Raw genomic sequence first — 13,665 nt, 5'->3', positions numbered from 1 at the left:
TGACAACAAAAGTTGTATAGTGTGTATGGGGTCTTAGAGAGAGAGCTATGCATGATGTCATAAGCCTAGGCTAATGACCAGACAAGAAACAGGAAGTGGGCTGTATAAGGTATTTACTGGCAGAAAACAAAATGTTGTATTATCCAAAGTTAAAACAAGAAGGGCAAAAGATTTATGTGAGTGGTCTGAGAGTGCACGTAGGTCTGCGAGTACCTGTGTATTGTCTTGTTGAGTACCCGTGTATTGTCTTGAGTATTAGTGTCAGGAAGCTAGTTGTTATGTAATTTGGACAGGGTATAATCCCCAATCCTCATTAAATTTAATAGGTATGATGTGGGTGTGGAAAGGCGACTTGTTGTACATCTTGCGGCATGTATGCGTTCCTTGATCATCTGATCAAGAGTGAATACTGCTTTGCAAAATATAAGCGCATTGTTTCCCTGGAAGCCCAGGTTCGGAATCTGGGGAAGCAACTGTCAGCACTGAGAAGTCCCTCCACACTAAAGGAGAGCCAGGAACGTACATGGCAGGTGCCGGCAGGGGCCAGCACAGAGGCGGGTGGAGACAAAGAGGTGCAGGCACTAGAAAAGAGTATCACTTGGGAGGAGTGGCGTATTGACGTCACCGCGATCCACGCTGAACCCGGAAGCGACGGGCAGCGTTCATGAAGCCGGCCGGCAATCTTGTCTTTTAAACAGCAAACTGTTTTTCAACTTTATGTAAGTGCAACCTTTATTGTATTCATTAAACCTAAGATTTTATTACACTATGGTGATCCCTCTCGTTTCTATATGTACCGGGCAATGAGCGGTGTGGCCGTAGGATCTTTTCAACCACTTGAATCGAGTGCCTAATAGGGATACATCCTCCAGGCGGTCCATTTGCAGAGGGAGTGTTTTCATTGTGGCGATATCTGGTCTCTGTGATGGGACCAGTCTAGCTGGTAAGCGGCAGTAGTGTTGGTGGTGGAAGCCTGTCCCTGCAACTCTGACGACACTTTTCCTTTATTGGTGGGGTGTGTTACACATTGGAGACTACAATCAGAATCTTTGCTGATGGGGAATATGGACTAACATTTGAACACATATATTTTTGGTCTACTTTTTGTTTAAATATTGTTGGATATATTTATTTATTTTATTTTATTTATTTATCTATTTCACATGGTATTTTTGGATCATTTTAGCGCAGCTTTTTTTGGAAAAAACTAGAAAAGAGTAGATGGGTGACAGTCAGGAAGGCTAGAGGGGGAAGTGCCAGGGAGGCTGATCCAGGGCTGGAGCATCCCAATAAGTATGCGTCATTGAGTGACATTGGGGAAACCAGTCAAGGACCAGCACTGCTGGAGCCGAGTGACTCTCCGAGCTGCCGGGGGAAGAACTCCTCCAGTGAGAGTAGAGGGGGAAGCGAAGGGAAAGGAAAGACAGATTCTGGTGGTAGGGGACTCACTTCTTAGAAGGACAAAGAGGCCAATCTGTAACAAAGACCCAAAGCACCGAAAAGTATGTTGTCTACCGGGGGCTCGGGTTTGGCACATCACGGATCTGGTGGACAGATTATTGGGAGGTGTTGGGGAAGACCCAGCTGTCATGGTGCACGTCTGCACCAATAACAATGTCAGAGGCAGATGGAGTGTCCTAATGAACGATTTTTAGGGACTTAGGCACTAAATTGAGGAAAAGGACCTCCAAGGTAGTATTCTCAGGAATAATACCGGTACATCGAGCCACACCAGAAAGGCAGAGGGAGATTAGGGAAGTAAACAAGTGGCTGAAGAGCTGATGTAGTAAGGAGGGGTTTGGGTTCCTGGAGGACTGGGATGGCTTCTCAGTCGATAACCAGTATTATAGAAGGGACAGACTGCACATAAATGAGGAGGGTGCAGATCAGATGAAGATGGCCAAAACGTTAGAGGTTTTTTTTAAACTAGGCGATGGGGGGAGGTAGAGATAGTCAGCGTGGAACATATTCCAGAGGGTAGTATTGGGGGCATTAGTGGTAGGTTGATCAAAGCACATACACCCAAGGTAAGTATAGTAGAAAGTTGCAATCTCAGAACACCCAATAAGAGATTAATATGCGACTGGTCTAAACTACATGGCATGTTCACCAATACCAGGAGCCTGGCGGACAAGATGGGTGAACTAGAGATACTATTGTATGAGGAGGATTTGGATTTTGTGGGAATTTCATAGAGCTGGTTCAACAGCTCTCATGATTGGCTGGCAAACATTCAAGGGTATACCCTTTATCACAAGGATAGAGAGGGTAAAAAAAGAGGGAGGGGTATGCCTATATATCAAGAATAATGTACAAGTGAATGTGAGAGATGACATCACTAAGGGAGCTAGGGAGGAGGTGGAATCCTTATGAGTAGAGCTCCAAAGGGATGAAGCTAAGGGGAAAATAATACTGGGAGTATGCTATAAACCCCCCTAACCTGAGGGAAGAAGGGGAGACAGATCTCCTATCATAATTTGGATTAGCAGCAAGGATAGGATGTGTTATCATAATGGGGGATTTTAATTATCCAGACATAGACTGGGCAGAGGTAACCACGCATTCTTCTAAGGCTCGCCAGTTCCTAAATGTCTTGCAGGACAATTTTATGGGTTAGATGGTGGATGCACCAACTAGAAGTAAAGCATTACTGGACCTACTGATTAGCAACAATACAGGCCTGATCACAGATGTGGAAATACGGGGCAATTTAGGGAACAGCGATCACAGGTCAATTGGCTTCCGTATAAATCACACAAATAGGAAGCATATGGGGAATACAGAGACACTAAATTTCAAAAGAGCCAGCTTCTCTAAACTACAAACCTTACTAGAAGACATAAATTGGGATAAAATCTTAGGAACAAAGAACACGGAGGAGAGATGGGTTTGCTTTAAGAGCATATTAAATAAGGGCCTTAACCAATGCGTCCCACTGGGTAATACATTTAAAAGAGTGAACAAAAGTTCTGGATGGCTTAACTCCAATGTAAAAATGCATATAAAAGCAAAGGAGAAGGCCTTCAAAAAATACAAGGTTAAGGGAGCATCATCAACATTCAGATTTTATAAAGAATGCAACAAGAAATGTAGGGGTGCAATAAGGACGGCTAAGATAGAACATGAAAGACACATAGCGGCGGAGAGCAAAAAAAATCCCAAGAAATTCTTTAAGTATGTAAACAGTAAAAAAGAGGACAAACTATATTGGCCCCATAAAGAATGAGGAAGGACATCTGGTTACAAAGGATGGGGAGATGGTGAAGGTATTGAATTTATTCTTCTCCTCAGTCTTCACGAGGGAATTGGGGGGCTTCAGTAACCAAAACTGCAGTGTTTATCCTCATGACACATCACAGGAAGCACCTCTATGGTTAACAGTGGGCAGAATTAAAATTAGACTTGGGAAACTTAACAATAATAAATCACCAGGACCAAATGGCTTGCACCCGAGGGTACTTAGGGAACACAGTCAAGTAATTGCCAGACCATTGTTCCTAATTTTTACTGATAGTTTACTGACTGGAATGATACCAGCTGATTGGAGAAAAGCCAATGTAGCACCAATATTTAAGAAGGGTCCAAAATACATCCCTGGGAATTGCAGACCAGTTAGCCTAACATCAATAGTATGTAAACTCTTAGCCCTTGTACACACGGTCGAAAATTCCGACGACCAAATCCGTCTGAGTTATTCCGACGGATTCATTCCGGACCAGGTCCGGAAGTGATGTTGCATACACACGGTCAGAACAAGTTGTCAGATTTTCCGGTTGTCATGAACGCAGTGACGTAAGCCGTGTACGGCGACCCTACAAAAGGGAAGTTCAGCACCACGTCCGGCACCCTTTGGGCGCCTTCTGCTGATCTCGTGTCTATCGCGTGTTAGTAGAAGTTTGGTGAGAGACAATTCGCGCTTTTCAGATTTGTGATTCAGATCGCTACTGCTCTTCGGTTTGTGCTTGTCTTTGCGTATCTGATAATCAGTGCGTGCAATCATTAAGTATTTGTTTCTCATTGTGGACTATATCTTGGTATAGTACGCTTTGAAAGGCATTTCTTATTGTCTGCTTGCTTCTGCTATTCAGGTCGTTCTTTCAGGCCTTGCTGTTTATCGGTGCTTTCTGGTGTTCGTTCTAACGAGCCGACCATTTTGAAACCATGTTTCGTCTACGTACTCGTCGTAGAGTTTGTGCTGTGCAGGGGCTTCGTGTTGGGGCTGTTACTTTGACACAAGCCCGGTCCATGAACAGGGAGGGGAGGAGTTTGTGGACCAAGAATTGGTTGCGCCAGCGTGACCAGTTCTCGCACATGCCTTTGCTCCGTGAGATCCAGGAGAATAATCCTGATGATTTCAGGAATTATCTCTGGATGACGGACCCCGTTTTTCACCGTCTGCTGGCTTTGCTGACCCCTTATATCAGCAGGCAGGATACCTGCATGCGGCAAGCCATCACTCCGGAGCAGAGGCTCATAGCCACGTTGCACTACTTGGCGACAGGGAGAAGCCTTCAGGACCTCAAGTTCTCTACAGGCATCTCCCCCCAGGCTCTGTGAATCATTATTCCAGAGACTTGTTCTGCCATCATTCAGGTCCTGCAGAAGGACTATATGAAGGTAAGTTTTCTCCTTTATTTTTGTTTACTTGGTGTTTTGGTGTAAACAGGCATGTATCAAACCGTAAAATACAGAACACAGGAACTTACAAAGTTCAACTTTGAAAAGTGAAGACAATATCAGACATGAGTATGTACAAACTGAGCTGATATTGCCTTCATCACATGGGGTGTCACCCATGGAAAATCCAAATTTGGAAGATGCACACAGTGTGTCAACATGTGCTATCTCCCATCATGGGGGATCAATGTACATGCTTTGGGGCTGCAACCCCTTCATCTCAGCCACTTTACACAAAACGCATACATTGATCCCCCATGATGGGAGATAGCGCATGTTTACACACTCTGTGCATCTTCTAAATTTGGATTTTCTAAAAATACAAAAGTTAAGTTTTAAAATAGCAAAACTAAAACCCTAGCTAGTTTTTGGTGTTTCACACTCTCCCCAAAACATCAATGATGTTCTTCATTTTATTTTTAACATCATTGATGTTTTGCTGTATATTTTCCAAATCCCGATTGCACCTCATTATCTCCCCAATCAGGATCTGGGCACTTTCACTGGTAAAACGGGAATCTTCTTCCACATCACCTACAAAACAAAGCAAAAAAACACACCATGTAATAAAAATATGGTGAGATACATTGATGAGCTTACCGGAAGCTGTGTTCTCCGACACTCACCTGTTGTGGTGACAATTTGCCCAACCTCAACGATCTCTCCTTCCTCCTGCTCCTCTGCTTCTGGTTTTCGAATTTGCCCTTCTTTGGGAGGGGTGTGGTCCCTGGTGTCCTCATACTTACCGAGTCTTCTCTCCCCTATGAGAATGTAAAAAAAGAATGATTAGCACACAGAGGGCAGAAATAGGAATATGAAACATTGCTTGGAAGTGTTGTACAATTGTGTTTTTTGGCCGAGTTCCAAGGTGAGAACATTATTGTGGACACCTTGTTAAGCTGGAATACTTACCTGCAGAACGATGTTTCTTACAAACAAATGAAACCATGAACTTGAAAATGGCCATTTTAAAATGCACAACATGAAATCAAAGCACATGGAGCAGTATTCAAGCAAGAATAATCAAATGAACACACGACAAATACTTACTTTTTTTAAGAACACGCTTGATCCTTATGTACTGCTCGTGCTCCCTCAGTTTCAGGTTTGACCAGCGTTTTCTCAGTTGATCCTTGGATCGGCGTACCCCAAAATTCTTATGAAGTCTCTTCACAACTTTATTCATGATCTTGGCCTTTCTGATATTTGGGTTTGGGTAAGGTCCATACTTCCCATCATAGTCGGTCCTGTTCAATATGTCCACTATCTCCAACATCTCTCCAAAAGACATATTTGAGGCCTTGGATCGGAACGTTTCAGGCTCCGGGCTTTCCTCACCCTCCTCCTCGCTAGTGGAACTGTGATTGCACACCTGTGTTCTCTCCGCCATGTGCTCTCCCCACTGCGCCCAAAGCGAAGGGGCAGGGAATAGTCCAGAAAGAACGTCAGGGGTGGGTCGGAGTTTCATGCACCCTTTCGGAAACCCAAATTTTATGGGGCTATTCCTCCAACTATACAAGGAGATGCCCTGCCTGTGGCAAATCAACAACCAGTTTTATCACGACAGAAGAAAGAGGAAGGCAGCGCCGGAGAAACTTCTTTCTTTTGTGCGGATCATGGTCCCCACGGCAGACATGGCCTATTTGAATAGGAAAATTGGGGCCATGAAAATTACATATCTCAGGGAGAGTAAGAAGCACCTGGAGTCCTTGAGATCAGGAGATCCAGATGCCGTTTATTACGGTTTACTTTCACAGGCTGCATTTTCTGGTAGACCAGGGGGTACCCAGGCCACCATTCGACCGTCTTCCTTCAAGGCATCCTCCACCCCCAGCTGAGGCTTCCAACGTCCAACATGGGCCTTCCAGGCAGCAACATGTGTTGGGGCCCAGCTTGAGACAGGTATTGCATTGTTGAACATATTTCTTGTCGTACATTTAATGATGTTAACTAGATGTTCTTATTGATCAGTAAGTTGTGATTGAACAAAGTGGTTTACATCTAAATAGACAGTAGTGACAAAAAATGATTGGGATGGGAATGAAAAATGCTGGGCTCAAAATGATAGTCTGTTCTATTTGGTAACATTCAATTTGCAAAAGTCAGGCGCTCAAAAAGGTGTGATTGATGATCAAAAACTAAAAATATGTCCCATTTTCATACACAGGAAGACCTCAGTCGGGGGGTGGCTGTGGCAAGTGGCAGCCAGGAGGTCAACCAACGCCCTCCTTCTCCTCCTCCTGCCCCAACTACAGGAGCCCAGCCACAGCCTCGAAGGATGCCTGGTGGGAAGTGCCTAAGGAAGACGAGAGAGTGATGGCCTGGGTTAAGTCTGGTCTGCCAGAAGATGCCTCTTGAAGAACCACATCCTGGGGACATAAATGGCATCTGAATTTCCTGATCTCTAGGACTTCGGGACCAGACTTCTCTCCCTGAGATATGTACTCCTTAGGCCACCAATTTTTCTTATTCTAATTTGTTCATGTCTGCCCTGGGGGCCAAAGGCTGCACCAAAGTAACAAGTTTCTCCAGTGCTGCTTTCCTCTTTTTATTTTATTGCGACCAAAATAAAAAATTTTTTTGTTTGCTGAAATACTTGCGTATGTGTTACTTGCGTATGTGAGCAGGCAGGCACATTTCCAAAAAAAATGTGAAATGAATAACAAGGGGTACCAACACTAAACAACCTCCTGTAGATTAAAAAAGAAAATCAAAAAAATATAATAATGTTGTTGTGGCAAGTTTACACACAAAACACACCCCAAATAATGGAGAAATGAACAAACTGTCAAAAAAGGAGATGTTTAGGAAAAAACAAAACAGAAATGCATCCAAAAAAATAATCTAAAATTGTTTAGATGTGACGAAATCCAAAATTGTATTGCCGAAATGGTTAAAAAAGAGTCAGGAAATACGTTCGGGAGAAGTGTGTGTGACTATGAGCATCTAAAGAAGTTCCTTCTTGCAGCATTGTAAAAAACTAGAGAATGCGCTTCATGAAAGAAATTTTAACATTGCAGCGTGACGAATGTGCTATATTGATTACGAGCAGTAGTTTTACCTGAACGAGCGCTTCCGTGTCGGAATTTGAATGTGAGCATGCGTGGCACCTTGTCCGTCGGAGTAGGCTTCACATGATCGGAGTATGTCCGATCGGAGCAGTTTGTCGGAAAATATTTCCGGCAAGTTGGAAAATTTGGTCCGACAGATATTCTGACGGAAACAGTCCGATGCATACCACACACAGTCAGAATATCCGTCAAAACGCTCCGATCGGACACATTCCGTCGGAATCTCCGACCGTGTGTACAAGGGCTTAGAGGGGATGATAAGGGACTATATACAAGATTTTAGTAATGAGAACGGTATTATTAGCAGTAATCAGCATGGATTCATGAAGAATCATTCTTGCCAAACCAATCTACTAACCTTCTATGAGAAGGTGAGTTGCCAGCTAGATAAAGGAAGGCCCGTAGACGTGGTGTATCTGGATTTTGCAAAAGCATTTGACACAGTTCCCCATAAGTGTTTACTTTACAAAATAAGGTCCGTTGGCATGGACCATAGGGTGAGTACATGGATTGAAAACTGGCTACAAGGACGAGTTCAGAGGGTGGTGATAAATGGGGAGTACTCAGAATGGTCAGGGGTGGGTAATGGGACCCCCAGGGTTATGTGCTGGGACCAATCCTATTTAATTTGTTCATAAATGACCTGGAGGATGGGGTAAACAGTTCAATCTCTGTATTTGTGGATGATACTAAGCTAAGCAGGGCAATAGCTTCTCTGCAGGATGTGGAAACCTTGCAAAAAGATTTGAACAAATTTAATGGGGTGGGCATCTACATGGCAAATGAAGTTCAATGTAGAAAAATTTGAAATAATGCATTTGGGTGGCAAAAATATGAATGCAATCTATACACTGGGGGGAGAACCTCTGGCGGAATCTAAGATGGAAAGGGACCTGGGGGTTCTAGTAGATGATAGGCTCAGTAATGGCATGCAATGCCAAGCTGCTGCTAACAAAGCAAACAGAATATTTTCATGCATTAAAAAGGGGATCAACTCCAGAGATAAAACAATACTTCTCCCGCTCTACAAGACTCTGATCTGGCTGCACCTGGAGTATGCTGTCCAGTTCTGGGCACCAGTCCTCAGGAAGGATGTACTGGAAATGGAGCGAGTACAAAGAAGGGCAACAAAGCTAATAAAGGGTCTGGAGGATATTAGTTATGAGGAAAGGTTGCAAGCACTAAACTTATTCTCTCTGAAGAAGAGACGCTTGAGATGGGACATGATTTCAATATACCAATACCATACTGGTGACCCCACAATAGGGATAAAACTTTTTCACAAAAGAGAGTTTAACAAGACTCGTGGCCACTCATTAAAATGAGAAGAAAACGGAAAATTTATATCAAATACTTACCGTAATTTTCCTTTCCTGATAGGCTCCATGGCAGCATACGTGTGGGTAGCCCCGCCTCCACGATTACCCAATAGGACCCAACTCCCATAAATCTTTGCTCCCGGCTACTATCAGTGTTCCGTAACTAGTCAACTTCAGACATTTGGGAGGGAACTCCTGCTGCCATGGAGCCTATCAGGAAAGGAAAATTACGGTAAGTATTTGATATAAATTTTCCGTTTTCCTGAAAGGCTCCATGGCAGCATACGTGTGGGAAATAACTCGCCAAACACACCCGGGTGGGCAAAATGTCGAGCAAAGAACAAAAGTTTATTTAGCATTGTCAACCGACAAAACTTGCAAACCAAAATTAACAGAAGACAGAGCCGCTGGCTCTACACAGTAATGAGAAACAAAGGTATTAATGGAAGACCAAGAGGCTGCTCTGCAAATAACTTCAGGCGCCACATGACGAGAAGCTGCCCACGAGGTTGAAATACTCCGTGTTGAATGAGCCGTTAATGCCTAAGGAGGAGCCAAGCCCTTTGCTCTGTATGCCCTCTGAATGATCTGAACGATCCAGGTAGAGGTAGATCTAACCGAAGCTCGCAATCCTTTATTCTTGCCATGAGGGAGAACAAAAAGAAATTTTGTTTGTCTAAAAGGAGCTGTGACTTCCAAATATTGTTTTAGCGCATGTCCTACGTCCAGAGGATGAACATCCTGACTCTCTGAGTTTTTGAAAGTGGGAAGCACAATTTCCTGATTCTCATGGAAGACCGAGGTTACTTTGGGATTCGATCCCAACATGGGAATCAATACTGCTCTGTCTGGAAAGAAAGTCAGAAAAGGTTCCTCCGAACCTAGATTCCTAATCTCAGAAACTCTCTTGGCTGAGGTTATAGCTACCAAGAAGATGGTCTTGAGAGTGAGATCCCTTATGGACAGAGGCTCTGTAGAATCCTTTCCAAGGTTTGAAAGAAAATCCAGCACTAAAGGGAGGTCCCATTTAGGAAACCTTGGTTTTCTTTGGGGTCTGAGCCTGATAGCTCCCTTGAAGAATTGACGTACCAGTGCATGGTTTGCCCAGGAAATACCCGTAAAGGCTGAAATAGCCGACACTTGGACTCTCAATGAACTGATAGCTAAAGGTAAATCAAGGCCTGTTTGGAGAAAGCTTAGTATGTCTTGTACTGTTGGAGAACTGCAAGAATTTTCTCTGGAGGACATATGGGCTGAAAACTTGGACCATATGCGCTCATATACCCTATTAGTACTCCCACGTCTGGAATTGAGAAGGGTTGGAATGACTTCTTCCGAACAACCAAGAGCTTCTAGCCTTTCCCTTTCAAAAACCATACCTTGAGGTGCAGACATGATGGGCATGGATGTAACCTTGTGCCTTGAGATAGCAAAACCGGCCTGAGAGGCAGGGGAACTGGCTCTTGATAACTGAGGAGCAGCAGTAGAGGGAACCAAGGTCTGTTGGGCCAGAATGGAATCACTGCGAGAATCTCCACCTTCTCTGTCCTGAGCCTCCGAAGGAACTGCAAGATCACAGGAACTGGAGGGAAGGCATAAGGTGTCTGAAACTTCCAATGTTCCGTGAGGGCATCTATCCCATATGCCTGAGGATCCCTGAACCTTGAGTAATATTTCAGAAGCTTCCGATTGCACGGGGAAGCGAACAAGTCGACTTCCAAGGACAATCCTAAGGTCAGGAGCCAATCGAATACTTCCCCGTGTAGGGGCCATTCGTTGTTGTCCAACTCGACACGCGATAGGAAGTCCGCCTGAACATTCTGCACCCCTGGGATGTAGACTGCAGAAAGGTTGGACAAATTCTTCTGAGCCCAATTCATTATCGGCTCCATCTCCTGTAACAGGGACCAGCTGTGAGTTCCCCCTTGCTTCTTCACGTAAGCCACCGCGGTTGTGTTGTCCAACCTTAGCATGACCGAGGCATTCGCTGTCAGATGGTGGAATGACCGAAGCGCCTGGAAGGCCGCTCTTAGCTCCAGAACATTGGAGACGACTCTTTGTGAAGGAAATGTCCACCTGCCCTGAGCGACATCCGAAAGGCAGTGAGCACCCCATCCTCGGTTGCTGGCATCTGAAGTTACCGTGACCCATGAGATGGGAATGATCGAATGGTGGTTGCGCAGGTTCTTCCCCTGCAGCCACCAAAGAAGAGACGTCCTCATGGCTGGAGTGAGGAATATGCGCTGTGTCTGGCTGGATAAGTCCCACTGTTGTAGAAACCCCTTCTGAAAGGGACGAGTGTGCCACTGGGCCCACTTTACCATGGGAATGGTGGCTGACATTGTGCCAATCACCTTCAGACATTGGAGAGCCGAGAGATGGGATGATGCAAGGGCTGCATGAATCCTGTCTCATATGACTCCAACCTTCTCTTCTGGAAAGGCGATAGTACCTTCCACTGTGTTGAACTGCGCCCCTAGGAAATCAAGAGACTGAGTTGGATCTAGGTGACTCTTCTCTAAGTTCAGAAGCCACCCGAACTCCTGTAGAGTGGAGATGACTAGGTGTTTGTGCTCCAAGAGCTGCTCTCTGTTCTGGGATAGCAGAAGAAGGTCGTCGAGATAGTGGTGGAGACGAACACCTTTGACTCTGAGAAAGGCCACAACTGCCAAAAGAACTTTGGAGAAGACCCGTGGGGACGTTGTTAACCCAAAGGGAAGACATGTAAATTGAAGATGTTGATTGCCTACCGCAAAGCGGAGGTACTGTTGAAACTCCTTTGCCACGGGGACATGGAAGTAAGCGTCCTTCAAGTCGATTGATATCATCCAGTCCCCTAGATACACTGACTGCTGGATGGTAAGCAGAGATTCCATCTTGAACTTCTCTTTGCGAATGAAGGAATTGAGATGGGTCAAATCTATTACCGGCCTCCATGTGCCGTTTTTCTTTTGAACCAGAAACAGAGGGGAATACATGCCCTCTCCACGTTCTTCTTCTGGAACGGAAATGGCTGCGCCTTGATCCAGTAAAGAGTTCACGTAGGTCAATAGGACGTGTTTTTTCTCTTTTGATTCTGGAAGATTTGTGGGAATAAATCTTAGCCTTGGGGTGCTGATAAAACCCCACTTGTGACCTGAGGAAACTGTTTTTACTGTCCAAAAATCCAGAATTGAGGCCGCCCAAACATGCCTGAAGTGGAGAAGACGAGCCCCCACCTGACAAGTTTGAGCGGACTAAATTTCAAAAGGATTTTGTGGAATCCTGCTTGCCGGACGAACCCCCTTTTGAGGTATTTTTGAAAGAAGACTGCCTGGATCTCCATGACCTTGAGAATTCTCGACCAGGTCTATAGCTCCGCGCCTCCCTGGCACGATCAGGGCCTTGTCTTCTAGGAAATGGACGCTTTTGATTTTGAAGACGTCTGTCCTGGGGAAGAAACCCAGATTTCCCACCTGTAGCCCGGGATATGGCAGTATCCAGCTTGTTACCAAACAAAGATGACCCCTCAAAAGGAATACGGCACCAGGCCTGTTTGGATGCTGGATCCGCCAGCCATGGACGGAGCCATAACGCACGGCGTGCTGAGACCGCTGCTAACATATCCTGAGATATCAGGCGAATAACATCAATAGATGCCTCCCCCAAAAAGGCAGACGCCATCCTGATTTCTTGAATAGGGGAGTCTTTGCCTGTTTCAATAGAAATACCCCTCAGGAATTCTTCTACGGAATCAGCCCAGGATTCTATGGCCTTAGATACCGCTGCCATTGCAAGCACTGGTTTGCAAGCCATTCCAGAAGTCAGGTATATCCTTTTAAAGCGGTTTGGTACCTAAAAATGAAACTTCATCTTATTAAAATCACCAGACTGAATACTTACCTAAATGAACCCTGAAAAAAAAAATTATTCTTTACTTACCTTTTATTTCAGATGGAAAAAATTATGCCGCGCTAGGAAAAAACGTGAAAACAAATAAACTATATGTGAAACAGGCAGCAGTAATAGATGTGATATAACACCAAAACAGATATACAAAAATGGAAAACTGCGCCAACCCTATACTAAAATAAATAACAAAAAATAGTGACAAAATATATAAGTAGTTATCATTAAATAATTATAACGACAAAAATACACCTTAAGTGCATAAAAAACACAGTATTACATAAAATAAAATAAAAATATCATAAACAAAAGTCCAATCATGGAAAGTTCATAAGTGAGTCCGGATAAACGTTTGTGACACCACAGTGATTCAACACAATCCAAAAAGCGCATAAAGTGCCCGTCACCGTATATTCAATGCGCTTACCAGAAAATAAACAAATTAGGGCGTTTGTATATATTCGATGGGTCCCATCAAAAGATATCCTCCTTTTTAGTAGGTCAGCTCTCCATCTCCTAATAGTGCCTTCCAGATACCAATCTATTTCGTGGTCCCAATAAGGAGCTCAGTAATTCCCAAAAAAGAAAGGAGCTAACATGGCATAATAACGTTTGGACAGTTTATTAAAAGAAAAAGTAACACACTTACATGTGGATGGATAAAATACAGCTTGTATAAACAGTACATAAAAAGCCGGCCGGCAAACAGG

The sequence above is a fragment of the Lithobates pipiens genome, unplaced genomic scaffold (assembly GCF_037356315.1).
Source record: "Lithobates pipiens isolate NorthernLeopardFrog02 unplaced genomic scaffold, aLitPip1_a1.2 Scaffold_23, whole genome shotgun sequence".
NCBI lineage: Eukaryota > Metazoa > Chordata > Amphibia > Anura > Ranidae > Lithobates > Lithobates pipiens.
This window is presented reverse-complemented; position numbering follows the sequence as displayed.